We start from the raw sequence: 25,350 nt of genomic DNA on the forward strand, positions 1-25,350 counted from the left end.
TCCGGCGTGCGGGGTGTGTGCACGTGTACGCGCCTGACCACATTTCCTCGCAGAAAGAGTTTTGCCTGAGCCCAGGAAGAAGAGAGGCCTCGAACAATGCCTTAGCCCCGCACCACCACGAAGACTTCAAATCGAGATCTACGTCGCGGCACAGTACCACAGCGCAGGCGGGGAGACTGCAGGCAGGGTGCTGCAGGGAGCGAAGAGCAAACCTCTCCTCCGAGCCTGCTCCCGGTCTGGGCCCGTAGCTGCCCTCCAAACCAAGTGCCACGCATCCGCAGAGCGCTGCGGGCTGCGGCCACCGCGGGACTCGCAACAAGTCGAGCGCTGCTATCCGCCTGCATACAAATGCACCCCCTCCCAGACACAGACGCACACACAAGTAATTCTATATAGATATATACATGCAGATAAATATGTTAATCTGTTCGTTATACACACCCAGCCCTCCCTGCCTCTCTCCCCTGTTATCTATTCTACTTGCACGTTGCCGATGGTATCAACATATTCACAGCTTTTATTTCAGTCACAAACTGCTAGGCATGCTTCCTTTTTTGGTAATCACGTGCCTGGTATCTCTCTAATGTAGCCTAATAACAATTTTAGCATTCAGATGAAGCGATTTCATTCTGTGACTGCCTTTTCTATTAGATTTGATTCTGAGAAGCCCCAGTGGGTGCCTCCGAGGCAGAGATCTATCTGTGAGGCTGCAACCGATTCAATAGCAGCCTGAGCTAACCTTGACCTTTCCCTAGACCCTGCTCCATCTGGTGCCAGGCTGGTCCCCCCCTTCTCCTCCTCCTTGCTTCACAGTCAGCATTGATCAAGGCGGAATCGAGCGTCTCTCTCCCTCCAAGGGCTGGGCAGTCGCAGGAAGGACAGCACATTTCAATATATGGAAATGATCAAGCCTCTTATGCAATCATAAATCTACATAGAGGCTGGTGATTTGATATTTCATCCACCTCCACAGATTCTCCCCCTCCCTCCCTCCCCCCAGCAGGGATTTATAAACTATAAGACAGCGGCTTTCCCCAACACCTGGAAATTATAAAGCTGGCTGTTTATTGGGAATGAATGCCTGGCGATTTGATCTGATTTACTTGGCGTTTCATTTATCTGCTTGCAACTCGCTCCGTTGTTTTCCCGCGTCCTTGGGTTACGCGTGCCCCCCCCCCCCGTTCTTTCTGCCGGTTCCCCCCGTTCGGGCGGTGGGGGTGTTTTGGTGCTGCCGCAGGCAGGCACAGGGCGAGCCGGGCGGCTCACTGCACACCCAAACCCCGCTCCGTACCGGGCACCGAGTGCCGGGGCACTGGGGCGCCTTTCGAGCTCCGGAAACGAGCGGAGGCTCCTGCGATAAATCAGCGCTCGCCACTTCGCCACTTCCCTAGTTCTGCTTCGTTTTCTTCCTCCCTTCCCGGCGCTTGGCTGCCGCTTCCCGTCTCCCTCAGCCCACCGCACCCCGAGGGTTTCCACTTCCGTGCCCCCACACGGCTCCCTGCTGGTGCTGCTTGCGGGATGCTGTTCTGTGCACCCCTCTGTGTCCCTCCGCACTGCGGGGCTGACCACGGCTCCCCGAGCCACCTCGGGCCCTGCTGCAGGCTGCCGGTGCCCCCGCAGTGACACGGAGCTTCGGTGTGCTCCTGCGGGTGGGTGACAACAGGCAGGTGGCCAGCGCGTCCCTGCTCTCATCTGGTGGCTTCCCTACATCCCAGGCCAGTCTCTGGATTTACAGGCAGTGATTTGAGTCATTTTCCCACGAATTCCTAACACTGCCACGCTTGCTCATCTCGTACCAGCCTTGAGATTATATAACAGATTATGTAAAATTATAATGACAATATAATATATGCACACGCTAATTATTATATATAGTTTCCTGCATATATATAGTCAGGCACGCACCACATGTGCTAAGAGTCACTTCTGTAACACTCACACAGCCAACACTCCTGGCTGCAGACGCGGTGTAGAAAAGGAATGGTTAGATATTTGGCAGTACATATGTATAAGAGAGATGTATTATTTAATCGGAAAAGGTATCTGGAAATATCTTTCCCTTGCTTTGAGGAATTTGTTGTGCTTTATCTCCACGGCTAGTGAAAAATAATAGAAAGAAACTGTGAATTACATTGAAAAAAAGATGTATGTTCAATTTGTCAGTTTAATATTACACTTCCGTTCTGCAATGTTACAAAGATTTAGAACATTTCCAAAATTTTCAGCTCTAATCTGTGTCTTGTGTAGTCTGAGGTTTGTTTGCGGGACCTGCCACCACATGCCAGCTAAAAATGAGTGTCAATTAATAATAAAAAAAATCTCTCTTCCTTACTTCTGCACTCTTACAACTTAACAGGTTTTGATAAAACCACTGATGCAACAGTGAGAATTTTCCAATTCCTGCAGTACTAACAGTTTTCATTCTACAGCACCAAAGCTTCCCAAAATAGAGCCACTGAATATTTCGTTTTGCTTTTCCCCACGGCAATCTACATATTATTGTTCACTTAAAATATAAAGAATATTCAGCGCTTTAAAAAGCGTGTTTGCTTCTACCAAGAACAGAGCTGATGGAAACAATCTCAAAACTAGACAGTTAGAGTAACTGCACTGTATTATTTGTGGCCTCCAAAATTAGAAATAATTTGAAACGAGAAGTAGGAGAGTTTTTAGCTAGTGTTTTCTACCACGTGAGAACTAACCGAAAAACATTCACCCTCGTAACACACCAAAATTTATAAGCTCTTTTCTTTCTGAGCTACTTGAGCAATTGGGTAACCTCTGCAGAAATGCCTGAGTGTGGTTTGCTGTTTGAAAGCATATTGTACTTATTAATAAAATGTGAAATGGCTTAAAAAACAATTTGAGCTATGAATTGCCATCTGCTCAATGGGGGGGAAACAGAAAGTAACTGAATATATTTTCTCACCTTTTTTTTATAGTAACATAAACAACACTCCAGAATGCCATAAACTTTTAGCTGCACGAAAAGCATTTGTACAGTTCATCATGCCTTAGGTCAGGACTTTGTCCACGTTGTTAAACACTGTTTCTTTTAATTATCTGCAGAAGTCCCGCAGTACTTTTTCCCCTGTTAAACAAGGTGTCCTTTTAAATTTCAGGGATTAAAAGTCTGATGCTGCGTTCCACATGATGCTCTGGAATCTCTCCCTGACAGCGCTACCCTGAGCTGTGTGTATGCATATGGGAAGTATGGGAAAAGCAGCATGTAGACCTTGTTCTGGTCTTCTGCGTGGGAGGGGAAGAGGGCAGGGTTTCTATTAGCCAGCTTTTATGCAGCGCTTTGCAGCACTGCTGTCCATCGCAAGAGAAATTCATCTTCCTTGTCCTCTCTCTGCCCCTGCCCCTTTTTTACAGAGAAAAACCGAGGTCACCAAGGAACCCAATGGGACTGCTTCCTCTGGTATGGAGTTCTCCCAGTACGAAAAGCACATTCCTCCAGTGCAAGCGACTCAGTGACCCCCAGGAGTGCTGTGGGGCGATGCTCTGAGACCAGCTCAAAGCACAGGGAGGCCTCCCTCTGCCTGTCCCAGGAGAAAGGCAGCAGTGGCAGCGCCTGCCCCAGGCTGCTGGGAGCAGGGCCCCCTGTGAGCGCGCAGAGAACCCATCCCTCCCGACACCTGCTGCTCCCTGCGACGGGGCTCACCACACAAACACTACAAAAAAAGAAACAAAAATACCAGAAAGAACAAAATACCAGATTTTTTTTTTTCTTCCTACTTAGCTGGAGTTATTTCTTTCCTGCCTTTCAGCTTTATGCACCTGGGAGCCCTGACTTTTATAACTTGTTTATCCTATTTCTTGCTCAGCTAACCTGCCCCAAACACTCTGCTCCTGCCAGCTGCAGACAGGAGAGAGCCTTTCAGGAGTGCACGGAGCCGTTCAGACCATGTAGCCAGGTTTGAGCACACGGAGGACATTGCAGGAAGATGGTGACTTGCACTGAGTTTCACAGGAGCACGAGGGAGGGAGGAGCTGTGAGCTGTTCCAGGTCCGTCCTACAAGATGAGCACACATTAAACAGTAACTCTGCAGCGCATCAATTGTCTTCGCCTGCCCAATGCCTGATGCTTTCTACTCTCCAGAAGGCTGATTTGTTTAGAGCACCTTTTAAAAATAACAACAGCACAAGGAGCAGCTTTTTTGCTCCCTTGGAATTTGGCAGGAATGTAGATACAACATATGGGAAGAGGGGAATCTAGAACTTAACAATAGGAAAGGCAAAAACAATGGCATGAAAATGGCCCACACCCCTGCACCCCTCACATTTTAATCTCCAACAGTGCACCCGTTAGGGCCGGGAACAGCAAAGTGCCTCGAGATTTATATGCAAAGCGTGCGAGCTTATTGCAGGAGCGGTATCACAGCACACGCCTAGGTGCTCGACACCTCACATACATATTGCACCATAGCATTAAGATTCAAGTCACCTGTCCTCCGTCACTAATAAAAATGAAATACATGAGTGGAAGTTGGAATACAGTGGCTTGACAGAGTATGTCATGTCGCACACAAGAAGAAGTGCTACGACTGCGTGATCTAAAAGTAGCTCCCCATTTCTACGGCAAAACATTCTTCTGTTTCAAGGGTGAAATGCGTGCTGTGGGAAGAGGTAAGCCCAAACCCTTAAACCAGCTCCCGGACCCCCTAAGAGCACAGCTTGACACCCAACCCTACAACAGGACTCACCACTACACTCAGAAAAACATACGGCTTTGTGAGACTCCCAGATTTTCTTGCTTACTTTCTTTTTTTTTTCTCCTTTTATGGTGTGCAGAAGCAAGCAAAGAGTCAAAGCAGTGCTGCATTTTGAGCAGTCCTTCCCCAGTAGAGAAGCTGCCACAGCAGAGCACCACCACAGAGGAAGTTGCCGATATTGGCGCATTAAGGGTTTGTCAGTGTTTCCATCCTAAAGCCTCTAGCTTAAGAGGCTTATTCTTGGCTATTAAAACATCTCCAGGCTGAGTTAGAGTGGGGGAAGGTAGTTTTATTTACTATTACAGGTGGGAAATCACCTACCCAGTTATTTATTTATTTTTAACCAGGTAAAGGTAGGAACAAAGGGAGTTTTATTGGTTTTAGAGGCTTCGTGTGGGTGTTCTTGTGTCATAGGAATGACAGAATCTCCCAGGTCATGGATCCGTAGCATGAAAAAAGGGACTTCGGAGATATTGTAAGGACACAATTTACACACCTGACTGATTTCCTTAAGCCATGTGGTTTTGTCACAATTACATGACAGCTTGGTTTGACAGCACATATCAAATCCAGGTGCAGCCTAACTCCCAGAAAGCTGGTGCACAGTGCCAGCAGTGTCCTGCTCAACGTACGGTCCCTGCATCCCCAAGGTATTTGCTGGAGGCCTGGAGGGGCTCTCTTGCTGTAGCAGGAAAGTGATTCGGCAGCGTTGGCTGCTGGCAGGGGCTAAGATCTAGACCCTGCTGAGGCTTCCTGAGAAACAGTGCGTGGCCAGGTGGATGAGCGTGGCTCCTGGTTGCTGATGGGACCACTGGCTTTTTCAGCCTGTCCTGAGCTTGCTTCTTCAGGAAAATGAAAAGCCAGACAGACTTTAGGATGGAAAGTGTGTGTGGAAGTGCCTCTTTTTCAAAGCGGTCCACTGTATAGATACATCTGATAAGCACGGTATGGCACGCTAAGTGAGATGCAAACAAAGCACAGGGACAGTTGTTAGAGAACCACACACAACAGGGATTTTGTTCTGCGTGAAAGGCCACAGTATTGACATAAGGACGGATATTACCAGCTCCTCACTCATGCTCCATCTCTCCCCCCCACACACAACTGAAGGGACAGATAGAGCTGGTTCAGAAAGGTACGTTATTGCCACAGGTGCTGGAGTCCGAAACATTTCTAACACCCGTTTGGTGCACATTCAAGCAATTGACAGCAACAGCTCTAAAAATGGTCACCACCTGTAGGAAAGCAGATGATTTAAGAGGTTGCCAAGAGCTTGATCTCAAGCGGCCTCTGGGAAAAGGCCCGTGGAGGTGTGCCAAACACCATGTCCCCAAACCCACCCCCTCACCAGGTGGCCCTGGTGTTGGTTTCTTTGAGGATGCACAGGCTCTGCGGCGTCTTCTTCCTCCTGAGTTTGCTCCTCCTGACATCAGGCTGATAGCAGAGGGAGACAGAGGAGGAAAAGGTAATGTGCCACTGCCGGTGCCATAGCTGTTCTCTAGATAGCGCAAGGACTTTGTTCCTCAGGACTGTCCATCTGGCGCCATTCCTGAGCAATAAAAGCTCGCCCACAAAGCATTTTAAAGCAAACAGCCTGTGTAATGAATACCTTAATACTCCTGTAGCTAGACAACAATACCGCAAATGGTAATTACTCTAAACATAACCACTCAGTGAAAAGAACACAAGTTCATATACCGGCTCCTTCAGCCAGCAGGAGCCAGGGCCCCACAGAGGCAGTGTGCTCATCTCACAGCGGGGTGACTTCTTTTGTCACTCCCCAGGGATTCCCCTGGGCTAATCCAAGCACGCCACCAAGGTTTTCCAAAAAACAAGGTGCCCCAGCAACCCTTGAACTGAGCACAAAGGTGAGCTGGCCACCAGTGGGGTCTCACAGAAAGAAAACAGATGCTTGTGCGCATGGAAGTGTGGGGTCAGGTGTCAAATATTCTAAAAAATGGGGTTCAGCACCATACCGTTTTCCTAAATCTTTCTGTAATCACTGCACAGAGTCTCTCCCTGTCTTCATCTAATTAAAAAAAAAAAAAAACAGGGTCACTGCGACAGCCTGAAGAGCCAAATGCTATGTCTGATTCATCAGCACACACCACACACAAGAGCAATAGCTGATTTCGTAAGATACCTAGAAAAAAAATATCTGTATTGTGTGAGATCAGAATTTGCTTATCAGAGTATTTTTTAACTGTGGAATACACACAGAAATTTGAAAATCTGACTTCAAATTACTTTATAATCTGTACTATTGTGCCTGCAGTTCCCTCCGTCTGGGTAGAGAGTAGGCAGGTTTGAGACAACACAGGGTGAGACTTCTGTGGTGCATCCTAAGCTCTGAAATCTTGATTTTAATTTTGTTGGTTGAAAAATAGATCTCTCTTTTTAGTTTTGAAAATGGCTGTGTATCATGTGAATGTAAAATAATTACTGAAACGTGGTGTGTGTAAACATTGTACCTAAGGAAGACTTACAGCACCTCAGAGAGGAAGATCACTGTGTGGGGCCTTTTCTGTTTGTTTTTTAGCACAGTACATTCAATCATTTCATGGCATTTTATGTAATTTTATTATTAATAATAATACCTTCCACCTGGAATGAAAGCATTATCAATTCATAACCTCATTCTTGTCCAAGTCACATGGGCAAAAATTAGGACTCTTACTCTTTTTTAAATTAGGTACATCTTCCACTAAACTCGCAAGTCTTTTTTGAAAAAGCAGGTGCTATTTACTTTATGTGGCCACATCAGTGAGCTAAATATTTATTGAAAGCTCAAAGCATTCACTGGCCTCATTTTCTCTAGTGGTTGCATTCAGATTAATAAACCAGTTTCCTACTTAAAATGAAAACAGAATTCAGAAATGTTTAGCGTGAAGTGAAAAAAGCAGCAAGAAAATGACTAACAGACACCAGAACACTGCATATTTATTTTAGCCTGTCAATTATTTTTAAAGAATTCCCTGCTTATGGAGAAAGATTTTTAAAAGACCTGGGCCATTAAATAAAGATGTCCACAAACACCGGTTTCTTCATTTTTTCTCATTTTGGAGAAAGTGAATACTGTAAGGGTCTTTTTTCCCTCCCTTTTCTTAACTTTATGATACATTTACCAGTACTGAAAAAAAAAAAAAAAAAAATCGTATTTCAAGGGCTGTGGAATAAACCTGCATCAAGAGTTTAGGACACAACAGTGGTGTGTTTATGAAGGCAAATACTCATCAGCACTTTCAACATTAGGAAATCACAAATATCAAATGGTCTTAGCAACACTTCAAAGCAGCAGCCAAGTGTAAAGTTGCCCAGGTAAGAGCTACTCCTGGGGCAGCGATGGCTCCAAGTAAACACTTTAGGAGGCCTAGACCTGGAGATAATTCCGATTTGTTTGTATCCAGCCATGAACACACAATCACCTATTGAAAGTGTCTGGCTTCGAGTGCAAACAGATGGAGAGCACAGAGGTTAGTACAGCCAGGCCTCAGACTGACCTTTGTAGAGAGAATTAAATCAGCCTGACCTTGTTGTGAAGCCTAAATTATATCCATGGACCCCAAATAATGCATCTTTAATATATCGCTGCCCTCTTTTTATCAGCCTTCTTACCTCGAGGGTATCTTATTTGCTAACTACTAATGTTAAATTGCAGCTATTTATGCTTGCATTTATGACCTTAGTGGACATCTTGTCACATTTTTCATGAACACTAAAAAAAAAAAAAAAGAAATATTTATATAGGGAGAATATAAAAAACTAAGGTCTTATTTCACTTCGGCATAAAATAAATGTGAATAGGAAAAGAAACCTGCTTCAAGCAGGGGGCACTGAGCACAACAGTCACTGGATCATTCTGAGCTTCAATATCATCCCTCACCTATCATCTGGGCAGCCTAGAAAACAGAAGAGTGCTGTGTAACAGGGTTTCTAGTGTCTCAGAAACACCTTTGCTGCTCAGGTAATTTTGAATATCTCGGGATGTTTTAATTCCAAATAATGCTGAGAACAGAGTAAGGCACGTGACACCGCCAGTTGTTGTAAGGCAGACTTTTGAACAGAAACAATACCAAACCTGCAGGCGGGGATTTCAACTGGAAACGAGCAGGGTTCAGACTGGAAGCGTTGAGGTGCCGCTCGCGTTGACTGTAGCAGCAGAGGAGCCCAGTGGAAGTTGAGGGGAACTGCAGCACTTCCCGCTGCCTGAAAGTCTGCCCCTGCTTTTTGAGGTTTACTATTGTACCTTAACCCGACCAAGAGGTGCCCAGAAAAAACTTTGTCCGGGATGCTACTTAATAAGTGCTTTTATTCTAAGGTGCACTGGACTTTTTCTTTATTATTATTGTCATTATAATTTTGCTTCTGCTAATCAAAACAAAACTTTGATTGAAGCTACAGAAGCAAAGGGCGGTTTCACTCCTTTGTAATTAGTTTGGGATTTGGGCTCTGCTGCTGTCTGTCTTTGTAATCGTGAGCATGTTACAGAGGCCCCCAACAAGGCATTCTCAGGGAATCCCCATATGGAAAGCTGCGAGTCCACAGGCCAGCCAAGACCACCACCACAGGGGTGGACCCCACAGTGGGGAAGGGGCACGCTCCTCCCGGCAGCGCTGAGCTCTGAGGTGGCTCGCCCATTTGGTGGAATCACACCCATCCACGCAAGAGATGCCTCCATACCACGCTTGGCACTGCCTCCTCGCTGACCTCATATGGCTCTCTAAGCTGAACAAAAATATTTGCTACCTTTTGCTGAGATGGTTTTCTTGCTGTTTAACGAGCTGGATCGAGCAACTGAAGGGAGAGGTGAGCACCAGAAGCAGCAAGCAACAAGAGCACACAGCTGCAGGGCGGAGAAAAGAGCAAACCAGTGCAGTACTGATTTAGATCAGCTACAGAACCACACCATTAGATTAAATTGCTGATGAAGGTTAAGTTTGGTCTAATACTTGGCACCGAAGCAGCTGAAATGCTGGAACATGATGCTTTCTCCCAGCTTTGCTCTGCAAGAGGAGCAAAACATCTCCCAGCACTCTGCTATTCATGTCACCTAGGTCCTGTTCTCCAGCATGGGCTGCAACAATAAAAATCCTCACACATTTTATTCTTAGGAGTAACATTTGTATGCCAAACTAAAAACTAAAAACAAACAAACAAAAAAGGCACCTTAAAATTTTACCTTTTCCCTGCCAGATTAAATAGAAGCAGTATGTTGAGCATTATTGTATCATTCCAAACTGCCCACTGTGAACTCAACAGGCTCATCCCTTCCCAAATAAGCTTTGGGATCGAAACATGCCTTCAGAATCCTACAGATCACTTGCTGCTGACACCCCAGTAAGTGTTCTGGATAACTTCACCTGTGCTGAGGAAACCTGACCTCAGAAAGTAGTAACTGTAGGTCAGAAGCACCAGCCCTGGGCTCAGGAAGAGTCACAACTTCATGCGATAACTTATGCAACGATATCCTACAGAGTAGGGATAATGTACTTGAAGTACCCATGAAGCTGTGCTCTTTGCAATTTTGCCTGCAAATGCACTAGAAATCCACCTAAAGGGAAGTTCTGCATTGCCAAAAGCACATTGCAGAGTGAAAACGCTAAGGTGCACTGTATTTCCTGCAGATTTTTCTCAATATTATAAAGAACTTTCAAATAAATAGCGATCCCTTTATCTCAGGGGACAAGACCAGCAGCTGGCTATAACAGCAACTAGTCAGTGTCTGTCAAGTTCCCCAAATCCCAGGCTGCTGCTGCTGCTGCTGCCAGAGAGTGAGTGCTTGTGGTGGCCGCTGCAGCCCAGGTAGGAAAAGCAGCTCCCTTCAGGCAGCAGCAGTCTTTCTCCACCTTCCAATCTGACAGCTCCGGGGTCACCAAGCCTGGTCCCGAGATCTCACGGCTGAGGCAGCAAAATTCGGTCTTGCCAACCCTGCTGAGAAGTCTTGCTCCAGCTCTGACCCCACCACTCTTACATGTGGTTCTCATGTGGTTCTCGGCAAGGTGTATGGAGCAAGGAAGGGAGCCCCAAGGAGTGGGTACGCATTTATCTGTGCTTGCCCAGCCACAGAAGAGACGGTCCAAGGAAGGAAAGGATATGGGGAGAAACAGGCTGGGAGAAAAGGTTCGTGTCTTGAAAATCATTTAATCCTCCGGGGCTGCAAGCTCCAAAAAATCAAGTCTGATCTAAACAGTCTTACGGGAAATAATGAGTACAAACTACTACTTACCTCCTTTGGCTACACAAAGCAAAAAATACAGCGATAATCACACTATTTGATTCCATGATCTGATTCCTGTGTTACCTTATTTCCCGGAGACTATAGCTCTGCGTACCACAACATGCCTGTCAAGATGTGGATTTACAGGTTACACTGTAGTTGAACCTGCTGGTTTTCAGCTCCAATCGACATTTACTTGTCAGTACATGCCTGACAGAGTTGCAGTCCAGATTAGGAAACATTTGTTTATGCCCCAAAATCCCCAACATATTTTTCCAGCTCTGTTCCCAGTGCTGAGCTCCACGCCACTCCAGCTCTCTGCTAGGCAGCTCTCACACTGCTTCCTGGTTCAAAATTGATTAGAAGCAGCATGAAATGTCATCAAGCTGACCCTTGGGAGGCTGGGCCCAAAAATAACAGATGGGAAAAGTGGCCTTTTGATTAAACTTTCAGTCGCCAAAAACTGTGCGTTTCCCCTCACCGTGCATGTGCACACACGTCGTAAGTCAAGATTAGTCTCCACGAGCTGCAGACACAACGGCGAGTTTAGCATAGACCTATTCTTAACAACATTAGTGCTGCTGAAGTCAGCAGGACTCTTGCCATCAGCGTCAGTGGAGGCAGGAAAAGGGTCCTTTGTTCCACTTTTTATTTCGCATCTCTTTCTTCCTGGTGGCTCTCAGCTGATATCAGAGAGAGGATGCGAAAGTAACGCGGAGCAGGCCCAGGCTGGCTGTTTGTGACATAAGAGCTGCTGGTGGGGGTGGTGGCAGCTTCTTGAGAAAGCAAGACAGATTTTCAGGCATTCCATAAAGCCCATGCCAACATGTTTTCTGGGTGGCGGGGGTGAAGTGGTACCTTTCCAAGAAGGGAATGCCACTGTCAAAAATGACCAAGACGCTTTTTTGGTAGAGTCCTGATAGACCCAAGTCCTGTTTCATGGAGACAAACGAGCCACATGGAGTTTTGGTGGGAAGAAAAGCGACACAGAAAGCAGCATGTCCTCACGCACACCTATGCTGATATGAACATCTGATAATGCAAGTACAATCTGCATATTCATATATTTATAAGTCAGACTGCTCCCATTTCAAAGAGTCTTATTACCCAAATTGCTGCAGAATAGCCAGATGCAAAGGAACGAGGGAAGGAAGGAACAGCAGACGTTAGAACCTGAATTTCCAGGCCTCGGTAGGTTTGCTGTGGTCTTGCTTGCATGGGTATTTTACCCTAACCTAGAAACGTCGGGTTACACTAAGCCCCTGGTATACACAGCATTTCTGGTAGAGACTGGTTGTGAAGCAACTTGGTGAGGGCTCGAAACAGGTGCTTAATATCTTTGGATTTGACATTTAGAGCTCATCCCTGACCCAGGTGAAATTGGTGACACCTGATTTTGAGAACAGCATATATCAGGCACTTCGCTGCTCCCCCTGGACAGATCAGCGCTGTCTGAGGCCAGAACCTGCCTCTGTGGGGCTGCATCTGGGCCACAGCAGGATCCTAGGGTTGGTTACTTTTTCACATGTCAGCAGAGCCACCTCCTATCTACAACTGTTTTTTGGAGGCCTATAGCTGAACTACGAGAGTCGGGTGTTATAACACACAATGACAACTACTATTCTGAAAACAGGGCTTGAGAATGAGCTGGCAAGAGCTAACACGACGTATGGTCCTGCACATCCATTCCACCTCCTCTTGTCCACTTCCCTTTGTCTTTTCAGAGGATATAGAGACCTTTTTGTCTCAACCTCAGCAGCAGTTCCTCTAAACTTGAAAATGGTAACTCTGCTGTTACACTATCACCCCTCTTACACTCCTTTTTCCCCCACCATCTTCAAACACTGAGTTTGCAATGTGTGGAAAAATATATATGGAAAAATATATGTTTCTGAAATGCTTCTTTAATAATTCCCAGGGATTATGGAGTCTGTTATTGACAGTATTTGGGAATAGATGGAAAGAAAGAAGTCCCATATGCACAGAAGGGCGTATCTGCCATAAGAAGGGAGCCAGGGCTCACCCAGTGATGTACAGCTACCTATACGGTGCCTGCGCGCCCAAGGCAATTTGAGGTAATGTTTTGGTCATCAGGTGGAGACCCCAAATGCACAGCAGTTTAAGATGGGGATTGCGAGAGGCAGGCAGCCACAGAAACCCGAATCGCATTCCAGGGCTCTTATTTAACATTCTACGTATGTGAGATAGAGAATGAAAGAATAAGAATTATCTTAAAATCCCTGCTAAATCATGCCCTGCTTTCTCAAGGCAACCTCGAGCTTTAGTAGTTCAGACAGATTCTCTAGCTGACAATTAATATTAATGGGTAGATTTCACAATGTGGCATTATCACACTGTGAGATGGGTGGGCATACCATCTGGGTTTTGGCAGGTATTAGATGTAATCAAAGGGATTACTTGGCTCAGGGAGAAATAGAAAACCTTGGGTTTGTTCAGTCTTTCTTCTTTTGTTTGGATGCAGCTCTAGGTGTACTTAACTATTTTCCCCTTGTCCTTTTGTTTCTCGTGATGAGCGTTTCTGAGTTTACATGGGAAACGAGAGGCGGATACCAAAGCAATTGTATTAGTTGGACACCGGACCGATTTGCCTTGTAGCCTCTCTCTTTCTCATGCAGAGTTGTTTTGGGATCGATTATCAGGTCGTTTAGGGGCCTCGCTTCCGCGTTTTAGAAGCTTAAGCGGCATATTTAAACGGTGAGGGGGAATTAAAAGCAAAATACGTTTAGATAATCAACCAAACAGACCTTTTCGAGAGACGAGCTGAAGAAATCAGGTGTGCGAGCAGATGCATACGCTAAGAAAGAGACTTTGTCCTCTTCTTCCCACAAAGCAAATACGAAGTGCCAACTTTCCGGGGTGGGTGGGAAATTCCTCTCCCTCCCTTTTCCTGCACCCAGCCCAGCCCCCGAGCATCAGCAGCACTAAACGGGGGAGGCAGAGTTTTAAACTTTCGGAAAGCGATCGATTTGGCAGCCTTTTCTCCGCTGTCTGTGCCCCAGCTGATTGTAACTAAGTAATCCTCATCAATCTGTGGTAATGCAGGACCATGTTTATTGCTGTAGTAGTTAAGTTGTTGTTAATTTTACACTAAACGGTTGTTATGATGATGAATGAGTAGCTCGGGCTGCCACCCAGGGGACTTCAGCCCATACAACCGTCAAAAGCGAAATCGCAGTGGGAAAGCGAGGGAAGGGGTAGGGAGCCCCCTCCGGAACTTTTTGCAGGACATCAAAAATGATAATAATCATAAAGGTAAGGGAGAGGAAAAGAAAGAAAGGAGGAAAAAAACTTTTTTTTTTTTTTTTTTAAATCTCCTGGTTTGCACTCGAATTTCGATGCCGTGGGGTAAAGGGTGCTAAGTGCAGTTGCGTTTTGTTTTTTTTTTTTTTTACACAGCACCGGGATGGGGGGGGGAACGAAAACCCAAGCGATTGCCCGGCCCCCCGGCCCGGCCGGGGTCCCGAAAGCCCCAAGCTCGTCGGCTCCCCCCGAAGCCCCTCGGGCGCTGCCTCCCCGCGGGCCCGGAGCAGGGAGCGCGGCCCCGGCGCTGTCTGCGGGCGGGGGGCGCCCCCGTGAGGCCCGGGCCCGGCACTGCCTCCCCCGGGCCCGGCGCAGCACAGCCCGGCCGCTCCCGCAGAGGCAGCGGGCTTCTGCTGCCGGGAACCCACCTGCAAGCAGCGGTAAAGGGGTCCTGTGCACCCCACTGCTGAACCTCAAGGGTTGGTCCTGGTCTCAGCCTCTGTTTCCAGGGCACGGGAGGCCGTGCTGGTGTTGTGCAAGGCTCTCCGTGTTATCAGTGTACTCTCCCCTGCCAAATTATAAGCTTACTCCACAGAAATAATTGGGAGTGTGTCAGGTTAAGTTGTGTTTCCTTGCACCTCAGCAGTCTGATTATAGGCATGGACGCGCGCTTTTCCCAGCCGCTGTTACTCATCTAGGGCAGGTGGCAGCGCCTGCCCAGGCTGCGGCACTGCTCACAGCGATGGGCAAGAACCGGGGGGCAACTGCAGCTGAAAAGCCCTGGGAAGGGGGGAAATAAAAGACTCCAGGAGCTGGAGGCAGCCTCTGGGAGGGTGCAAGGACTAGACATGTCACAGGTCAAAGGCAGAATTTTAATATTGTGAGTTTACGGGGCTTTTCCTGATCCCTATGCTTTTTCCCTTTCTTTCCAGCCTCCCTCGTCATCGTTCACTCCAAGCCGGCAGGGTAAGGGCTCCACCAGGCCCCCAGACAGGTACAGAAAGGTAGGGCCACCTTTCTGGGGCAGAACTAAGTGTGTTACCAGGACACCAGAGGAAGCACATTTAAGAGGGAAGAAATAGATGGTGTTCTCTAGAACAAGAAAGCAGTCCTAAACCGTGCTTTCACTTCCAAGCACCGGCCAAACACTAAAATAGTTTTAAGGGCTTAATGGTGTAGGGAGGTGGTGACAAGCAGAGTTCAGATTTTAGAGAGATTTCAGCTATTATAGAACTTTTACCTAAAAAGTCATGCCTTACGAAGCCAAAACAACAGGAAAACCCACCACATCATCTCTACCACAAAAAAATACTGTGCCTGTTTTGGCTAATTGACAGTACTTTCCTCCCAAAAAACAAACAAACAAACAAACAAAAAAAAAAACAGCATCTCCATAGCTTGGATTCAGCACGGATGGAAGCCCTCAGCTATGAGGGGTGTCCCACATCAGTCCACAGCTGCCTGGGTTGCTGTGAACAGCTCCACAGCCGGCTGAGCAGTTCCTGTGCCCCCACGCTCAGAGCCCAGGGAAGCAGATGTGCCAGGCGGCCCTGTGCTGAGACAAGCACCACAGGCAGGATTCTCTCCCGAAAGGTGTTACAAAGAAGTTAGGGCTGGCTCTGAAAGCTCACCAGCCCAGCACTAGTCCTTTGCACAATGCAGCCAGTATCCATGCTGAGTAGGTGAGATCCATCTGTCAGGGGTTTAGATGTCTGTTGCAGATGAGAAGCATCACCACAAGGGCCAGATAAGTAAAGCACTCCATTAGCTTGCTCCTCCTCCTCACCTTCAACGCTGCAGTCCCAGCACCACTCCTACACGTTGTGTAACTGCAGTATTTGGAGTTTTGCAGATCTTTTTGATGGTCACAAACTTTGAAATTCTACTGGCAGTGCCTGTGAAGATGGTGGGTCTCTAGCACAGCCCGTCACCTTAAAGTACTGCCTCTGTAAAATACATGCTCCATTTACAGATTTGAAAATTTAAGAGCATACTGAAGATTTAAGAGCATACTGAAGAAAGCCAGATAATTACAATTTTAAAAATACAAATCCATAACTTAGATTACAAACAGGTTACCTCGCATTCTCTTAGTACTCTTATAAAGCAACAGAACATGCCATTCTTCACAAGAACAGCAAAAAACTTAGTGCTTACGCCACTTCAGATATTTAATTCTTCCTGGGCCTCCCGTGTCGCATTCAGGCAATAGTTAGCAATTGCCAACAGCTCACTATCGGGCCCTGCCACACTGTCACCTGCCTAGCTCCACCTGCCAGCTGTATCCTGGAGCAGGAGAGGACATGCAACAGGCAACCTTTGAACTCTCACTCCACGGTCAGGAATAAGGCCTCACTGCAACGGTGCTGAGCAAAAAGACAATTTCTGCCACAAATTGCTTGTGAGCCACTGTGTTCCTAAGGCAGTGGCCAATATTTACTTCCTGTTATGATTAGCTGCAAAGGGGCTACTGAAAATAGATGAGTACATCAACACTCTTTAAAATTAACTGGTAATAAACACAGCTGAAAGCTAGTTCTTCCTTATCGACAGTGCTGTACCTGTTCTGAGCATGCTGTTACTACATCTCACTTGAGATGAGCACAGCTCTTACACCACACAAGGCCACACGGTGCCCTGAAATGTAAGAGGACAGACAGGCCTGCAGCGATCACCTCAGAGTATATTTAAGTATACAGAGCTGGCGTTATTGTGAGAAGTAGTAGCATGAGCTAGAGTAGATGATATTCAATTATTTTCTCAAATCTGTTAATGCCCTTCTGCACTGCATTGAGAAATTTGCTTACCTTATTGCTTTTTTTATTAAAAAAAAAAAAAAAAAAAAAAAAGCTTGATACATACTACACTCAAAGCCAAAGGACCCAGTCCATAGCTACTTCTGCACAGGATAGGACCTCATGTTGAATTATCCTCCATGCTTATCTATCTGTGCTCCCACGCAAGAGACCCTGGCAAAAGGCACAGTCATGTCAGGGAAATGCAGGTTGAAGGGGTTGCCGGGTGGTCCTATGCCTGAATTATTTGCTGGCTGCCTCCGTAGGGACCATGGTAACTGTGGCACAGACAAGAGAATCCCCAAGGACAGCACTGAACTGGGTCACAGCCAGAAGAAAAAGGGAGAGGTGCTGGTATAGGCATGCGGATGAGGTACCCTCCCTCTTCTCCTGGGGCCAGAAGCATCCCTGACCCCAACAATCCATGCTCTAAATTAAGGGCTGCTATCCCTCTGAAGAAAGGAGGAAAAGGAAGCAGCAGCAATATGAAGAGATGAGGCATTTATTTTTGGCTCACTTGCTCTTAATGGAGATAACAATACCTCACTCCTTGACAGCAAAGCAGAGACTCAATTCATGGAAGTTTGCCAAGTAAATTGAGATCTTTGTACAAAAGGCACTTTCGACATGCACAACTTCTGGCTTATTAAAGCAAAACAAAAACCATTCACCTTGAGGAGCGTTCAGAAATTAGGAGGCACAGTTCCTCATGGCACAGTGCCTTATGTGATTATTTAAGCTTGCAGACATCCAAGCAGCAATGCTTGACTAGTTTAAGTACTTAATACATGAGGTGCAAAACAGTGAGGATGCAGGACTGCTGTCTCTTCCACACAATTTGCCAGTCACTCTCCAAGGCTCCGCTCTTTTTAGAAGCACCTAAGTCAAACAAGGCATTGCATTGTAACCTTATCACATACTTACATCTAGTATAAAGGCACATACAAGAGGAAGGGTTCCAAGTAAGTGGCCTATTTAGAAAGGTCCCAGAATACTTTGTGTAATTTTCTTCTCATTTCCCCATCCCTCCCTTTTTCTGAAATGGCAGGTAACCAGAGCAAGAGCAGTGTGTGAATTGATTTGGAGGCGATCAACGCATTGGTGTTCAGCTCTGGCCCGCTGCCGTGTCATTGATTGCCTCGGGATCGATTTGCACACCATTCCTGCTCAGCACACCTGCCAAGTCAAATGGAGAGAGAACAATGAAGTGAAAAGAAAATTATGTATTTGTAGTAGACACTTTCACCTCTCTCCACATCCCCCCCTCGTGAGAAGTTGAGAGACCTGGACTGATTTCAGTGCTACTTTGAGAAAGTGCTAGGAGAGAAGTTAGTAGAAAAGGGGAACAACAGGGAACAACCCCCGACCCCCAGCCCTCAAATCCTCTGACAACAACCACTTACAGAAGCTAAAGAATCTGAAGTTTCTGCCTATAACAGAGGCAGCGGTACAGCAGGCTAGAGTTTTGGCTAATATGTTATTATCTTTCCTGCTGCTGCGTAGCAGCCACAGAGGGTACAGGTTTCACCTTGCAGGGCAGGTAAGGCAGAGTCTGATCAGCAATCAGCATAGTGGCCATGCCAAAAGCTAGCGGTAACCCAGCTTGCGCAGGGTGTGTGCTGCTTACATATCCCTAGTGCCTGCACATTTCCCCCCCTTTGGAATCAGGAGGTTCTGATATCCCAAACCAGCCAGTTGTATCATTCCTCTTGTCAGATTGTGAACTCCATGTCATTGCTGCTCTCCTAGAGATAGCAGGACTCTCAGGTGAAAGATTTGTTGCATTTGTTGCAAGATTTGATACAAACACTTTGCAAGGTGGTTCTCACAAACACCTCCATCAAGGGAAGTGAGAAGTTACTTGTCCGTCATATTTCATGTCTGTTACACGTCAAGTTCCCTACTCAGAGTTAGCCAGGATTTCAAAAACATATCTCCTTTCCACTGTCATTTCGTGAACAGTGTTCACATTGATTCCCTATGCTCATTTCTGAAACACCACACTGACACAACATTTTTCCAAAATCAATTCAGACCCCCCATTATCAACAACAGCCAGTGACTCTCAGAAAACCCGCTTTCTTATATCACTTCTGAAAGTATTATAAGAATTATGCTCTTAAGTCAACTGGGATGCACTGCATGTAGCACCTAACTGAATAGGAAGGTCTGGATGCTAGAGTACAGAAGCAATCTTAAGTCAAACAAAGGCTTTAATAATGGACCTTTTCTGCTTATTACACAACGCATTTGGAACACCACCACACTAAGAAAACTCCTAGCCTGCAGACTGCTGAGCGTAGGAAGCTATAATCCAGACAGTATCACTATTTGCCATATTCTGTTCTTCTCCTTTATGCATCTGCTGTTGGTCACTTTTGGAGGCAAAACATTGGTTTCGATGGGAATTTGGTTTGACATCATAGAGACATTCTTGTGTTCCTGTCATTTGGGAAATGTAGTTTTCACAACACCTGTAACATAGGTGTTATTTTTTCCTTCCTAAAGAGTTTGAAAGAAGCAGGCAGAGTAATTAAAGGTTACATTTTCAGATAGCATCGCTATTATAGCTATTACATAACCGTCATGCTATTAGTCACAGTTCTGTTTTCCTCAGGTTTCAGTTTTTATCAGAGACACTTGCTTTCTAATTTCCATGTATACTTAAGGCTTCCAGAGAAACTTGGGTCTGAGGAGCCACCTGTTTATAAGCGCTAGATAACCTTCACTCTGTTATCCTATTTTCAGGAGAGTTCAGCTTCCATTTACGTAGTCCTGCACAATAAAACAGGCTGATACTATAAGTTGACTAGCAACTCATGGGACCTTTTGAGTGTAATGGGACCTAGTGAACGAAGAGCTTTTTTTTGTTTGTTTGTTTGTTTGTTTGTTTTTTAGGTTGTATTGATAGCCAACACAGTTTTGTAGAAACCTACTCCATTCACGACAGCAGCTGGCAGACCCCCAGAAGACATTACTCTGTACACTCACTGGTGGGTTTTTCCAACTCTGAGCTTTACAGACAAGCACTCTCTGCCCTGGTGACACTTTGAGTTGCAGCCAAAGTGCAAAGGTGCTAAAGAAGGCATCTGTTATCATGGCACTCTTGTTGCTCTTTTCACAGGTAGGGTTGAGGGCTTGGGTCCTCTATCACCTCACTTCAGACTTCATATAGGTATATATCATACATATATACCCAAATTGGTGCACTGATGTAAGGGGGCTATATATATATATGTAGCCCACCCACCTGAGTTGCTGTCCAGATGCCCTTTAGAGACCACAGAGATAAAACACTTTTTGGAAATGCATGCATTTCAGCTGACTTATTTCAGGTGCCTGATTGAAGGGAAGACAAATTGGGCCCTAGAAACCATTTTCATTTCTATTGACTACATGGATAGTTTAAATAATAAGCTGAGGTAGTGATACATACAAGGCAGTTGCCCACAGTCAGTCACATAACTCCAACCTTTTGAGGCCCTTCTAAGGCAATAAGTTTGAGAATAAAACACTCATCACCTATTGTGCAGCATGTCACAATAACCCTTCATTCTGCCCACCTTTTCCCTTCAGGCTCTTCTTGATCCTTTCCACCCCACGCAAATTACTAAGGTAATGTTCCTTGCCTTTTGCTCCAGTCATTTTACTCTGTGCTTCAAATTCCTCCAACATCCCTCATTGTGTTTCATCACATCTTCAGATGCCTTGTTCTTAGCTTTTCCTCCCCACTCATTCATTCTCATCTCTTATTCATTCTCATCTGTTACCACACCGCCCCAGCACCCTCAGTTCTGCTACTAAGCTGCCATCAGCTTCACACACAGACAACCGCATGCCTGGAAGGCCCTCTCTCACCTTCGACCCCTCCATAAACCTACCTGTAAGGCCCTGTTCTTCCTCTACAACATACTACAAGACTCATTACTTTTGTGACATCCACACCAGGAAACTGATCAGCTACTAATGAACTCATTAATGACTAGTGAGGTACAACCAGTCCATGTAACAAAGTTTAGAAATAGCAAGTAAAACAAGATGTTCGACAACGATAAATTAATTAGAATGTCTCGTTTTCCTAAGGTGAGGAAACAGAACCTTGCTGAGCATCTGCCTTCCAAAAAAAAATAATCAAACTTTAAAAAAAAATATCTGGACACTAAAAAAAACCCTGACGGGAACCCACAATGGTGCAAGTACTTCTGCAAAATCTCAGCTACATTAGCTCTTTATAAAAAGAAAAAATAGTAACAAATGCACATCTTTGGAGTACAACCAAGTTTTCTCCATTGCTTGGATGTCACTTATGCTTACTGGACTGAGTTCCAGACACAAGTAGTAGGAATGAATAAACTCTTAAAATGCAGTTTCTCAAAAATAGATTTCATAGATTTTTCAAAAACAGCTTTCCTCAATTCCAGTAGGTTGCCAGCTATCTCCCAGGCTTTCCTGGAATTCGGAGAAAAATGTTGCAAAGAATAACTAACTTCAATACAAAAGAGACTGAAAAGCAAGAAGCATTTTGCAGCTGGATTCTGACAGAAATTACCTGAAGGCAGCTAGCCCAGAAAGCTGAGAGAAGTGTGGTCACCACTTCTCTCCACCACAGGATGCTGCTGCATACACCAACTGGAACACAACTTCCTCTATTCTGGTGGCTGCTACATGCTGATATAGATATACTTGCCGTCCAGCCTACTAATAGTGCCTTATTCCATCTTTCACCATAACTTCAGCGGAGGTGCATACCTAGAACAGTTAAAATTCTTCTCTGAGCCCTGGTTCAGAAATACAACCCTAGTCCTGCTGCAAAGACAGCAATGTTAAGAATGTGCAGCTTCTCTACTTATATATCATAGAGAAAATTATTAATTTGACATTTGTGTCAATGCTCAAGTAGCTCTGCATAAACTTCCTCCATGGCCCATATTGGACCTTTGTATTCTGGTGTATTTTAGGTGCTCAACAGAAGAGTTATTTATAGGGTCCAGGTTCCAAGAAATATATTCTGTACCATAAGCTTTTGTTTCCGGCCTGAGAAAAGAGGTAGTCTTCCCAAAATGAAAGAGAAGTAACTTTCTAATATTTCTGACATTAAGCTTCAGCTGTGGAATAAAAACTAGTTTATTTTACAAGTAAGTAATTCCATCAAAAATAGTTGCTTGGACATCAGTTCAAAGTAAAGTTCAGTGTGAAATGCATCTATTTTATGAGATAGAAGAAAGCAAGCCTGAGTGGATCACAATGGGTTGTGAAACAGAGGGAGCTGACTTTTTCAGGATAAGTAAACCTTCACCGATTTCACCCCTTAGTCTGGTCTTCTCTGGAGGGAAATAGTTGATGGTGAATTGGTAGTCTCTGAAACCAGAGGGTTGTAACACAACCCTCTGCTGTCTCCACAGAGAAAAAGGTTGAGGCATTTGGTCTCCTCCCTTACATAAAAAACCTATAACTGTCTCCAAGCCTGGCAGCCACCCTCTGTTCTTGTGTATCTTGTGTCAGGTTGACTTGGAGCATGCCAGGACATCAAAAAATTTGTGAAGCCCTCTACTTTTTCTACAAAGTTTTGATGGTCAATGCTGTTCATAAAGTTGAAAACTAAATGCAGAAGAAAAGTATTCTAAACACAAAAGTATTGATTTAGGGACTCTTCAGATAATCTACTGAAAAACAGCTTGAACCAGATACTTGCAGGGTGTGGGAAGGAAGGTTTAACTTTAGGGCAAAAGGAAATGAGCTCTCACTTGTTATTTCAACAGTACAGAAATATCTACCTACAGATACGTCTGTGACTGATGCAAATATTTCTCCATGCTCAGCCCTGTCCACACACACCAGGTAGTGCTTTAATTATACAACAAAAGACCATGTGAGGTGAATTAAGTCATTGACAGAAATTCTCCACAATCCACCTGAGGATAGTACTGCTACAAACTGTTCCTCCCCGTCCCCTGTTTTGCCAGCAGGTCAGGTGTTCCTTTTTCTAATTGATTTCAGAAAAAATTCAGCCGGGTGAGTTCAAGCCGACTGGTTGAAGCAGTGAAGCTAACCCAGCTACTTTTGCAAGTGCCGGTCCCAGCCCTGGCAGCCGCCTCCGGCAGCGATGGGCACCGGGGGGCAGTGTTGCCTTTGGGCAGCACAGAGGGAGCGGGGAAGGACGCCTCTCTCTTGTTTTGCCTTGCAATGAGGCGTTACTCCTTCTTTGCTGTTCCTGTGAAGCAATGAGATGAGCAACACGGAGGCAGGGCACTTTTGCCCAAGTATTTCTAGCTTCACATAAAGGCTTAAAAGTGCTTAACTAGATGGATGAAAGAAAAATTACCTTCAGTTTTCGTTTAAACTTATGTGCCTTCCCATATATTTATATACACACACCAGCTGAAGAGAACAACTTCATTAACTCATCATTAACTCATCTCTAACAAAACTTGCTTTGAGAAACCTTCCTATTTTATGCTGCAGCCAGTCAGCAAGCACAAATGCCTTCAATCTTCAATTTCACTCAAACTTGTGTGGGATACGACCCAGTGATTAAACATTCCACTGTAAGCATTCAGCATTTCACTCACGGGGTGTCTGTGTACAGTTCTGTTCCTTAAGATCTGTATACTACTAATTATGAATTGTTCCATTTGTGAAATCTGTTATGAGTTACATGCTGTTGTTTCCACTCCTTAAATTGACTAGTGTAACTCTGATAAGGATCTAATAGAAATCAGTCCATTGCTTAAGGTTATCTAGATGTTTCATGTACCATGTTGAATCACAGCTTACATAAGCTCATGTTATATGATCATGCTGATCCTATTAATATATTTCTCCCTATATCACAGTATCTAGTACCTCCAAAGCCATGTTTTTCATCTACAAATGTAAGCAACAAAAGCCAGAGACATACAGATTACTCAAGCAGGTCATTCACATGTTTTATAAGCATCCTTTATGAAGAACCAAGTCTTTGAAAGCTGGACATCAGAGATGGATATTCAGAATGTTACAGACATAGAAAATGTTTCTTCAATGTAAGCAAAAGGTTTAAGCAAAAGATTCAGGAAACTAATATAGAAACTCAGTATGGGGAAGCAGCTGTATAGCAGCTGACATTTTCAACTCACTGATCTCACACATTCTTTCTTTCCAACCACCCTCCACTGTCTTCTAAGTGGCTGAAAGGGAAAGGGCCAAGAATTTTGGAATAGCCAAGGATGCATATCCCAGAATGTTCCGGGCCATCATTGACTAAAAGGGAACAACTGCTTAGACCACACAGAATCAGCTATAGGTTTGCCTGTTGCTGAATGCAGTAAATTTGAAATTGATCTCAAAGAGGCCAGTAGTCAGTAGACTCAAACATATGGAGCTAGGAGGAGAAGCGTGGAAAAGAAGGTGACAAGCCTAATCTCTAATCTAATCTAGAAGCAACACTTGCAGAGGTCAAAGTCACATATGACTAAACCTCAAGCTCTATCAATAAATCAAAAGAGCAGTAACATGACCATTACTGAAAAGTGCAAGAGAATAATAAGGCTAAGACATCATAAATTTATGCCCACACACCACTGATGTGCTAAATTCAAAGCATGGAGCTCCATTCTTCCTACTCAGTGTATTTTCTGAGCCTGAACAGCATATCCAGATCCTGCAGTGTCTGAACTTTTTTGTTTGACTGTAAAAGAGAATCTTCGGTTCATGCCCAGAGTTTTAGCCAAGGCAGTGAAGCCTACCAGAGTTAGAATCTCAAATAATGACCAAGAAATCAAAACTCTCACCTAACCTTGGGATGTTAGTACCAAAGCAGAACAATGGCACATAAAAGGTCAGCATCAGCTGTTCTGCTGAAAGCATTATAACAGATAAAACGGGAAAGTGGTGAATAACAGAGTAGGATTTGGAGCTGCTGAACGGAAAGTAGTAAAAAAAGGAAGAAGAAAGGGGGGGGGGGGATATGTTGGTCCTAAAAGAGGGCGCATTTTCCTACAGAACAGTGCTGTAAATGAGGCTCTAAACATACAGGAAGTTGTATTATCACTAAAACAGCAAGTGCACTAAGACAATTAGTCTTCGTGAACTCCTTGGGCTGACATGTGCTGCAGACTGAAGGAAAGAGTTTTACACTTGCACATTAGCCTACAGGCCAAACCAAGAAATACAACTAGGCATTCTGCACTGACTTATCTCCCTAATTTAGGCAGAGCCTAAACCTGTAAAAATCTGAGGAACAAAGTAAAAGGAATGTCATTTCAGGAAAAAAAAAGAAAAAAGCATCTGTTTTGAAGTTTAAACTATCTGAGGTTTGTCATCTGGTAAAAATTGTAACATACTTTTTCTGTTAATGACACTTATGACTGAAATGAGTTA

At 45.0% G+C, this 25,350-nt stretch overlaps 1 protein-coding gene across 5 annotated transcripts in view; it reads right to left on the reverse strand.

Moving 5' to 3' along the window:
- Nucleotides 1–25,350, reverse strand: part of BCL11A (BCL11 transcription factor A) — a 137,117-nt gene that overhangs the window by 76,859 nt on the left and 34,908 nt on the right. For 2 of the 5 annotated variants that reach the window (XR_014691394.1, XR_014691395.1), the window contains one exon: nucleotides 15,041–16,143. The exons of 1 other annotated variant lie outside the window; for it this stretch is intronic. The gene's annotated coding sequence lies outside the window, so the exon portion shown is untranslated. Of the gene's footprint in view, nucleotides 1–15,040; nucleotides 16,144–17,478; nucleotides 18,169–25,350 lie in introns of those variants that run through there. 2 more of the 5 variants (XR_014691396.1, XR_014691397.1) reach the window with 2 other exon arrangements.

Source organism: Aythya ferina (genome assembly GCF_964211825.1).
Source record: "Aythya ferina genome assembly, chromosome: 3".
Taxonomy (NCBI): Eukaryota; Metazoa; Chordata; class Aves; order Anseriformes; family Anatidae; genus Aythya; species Aythya ferina.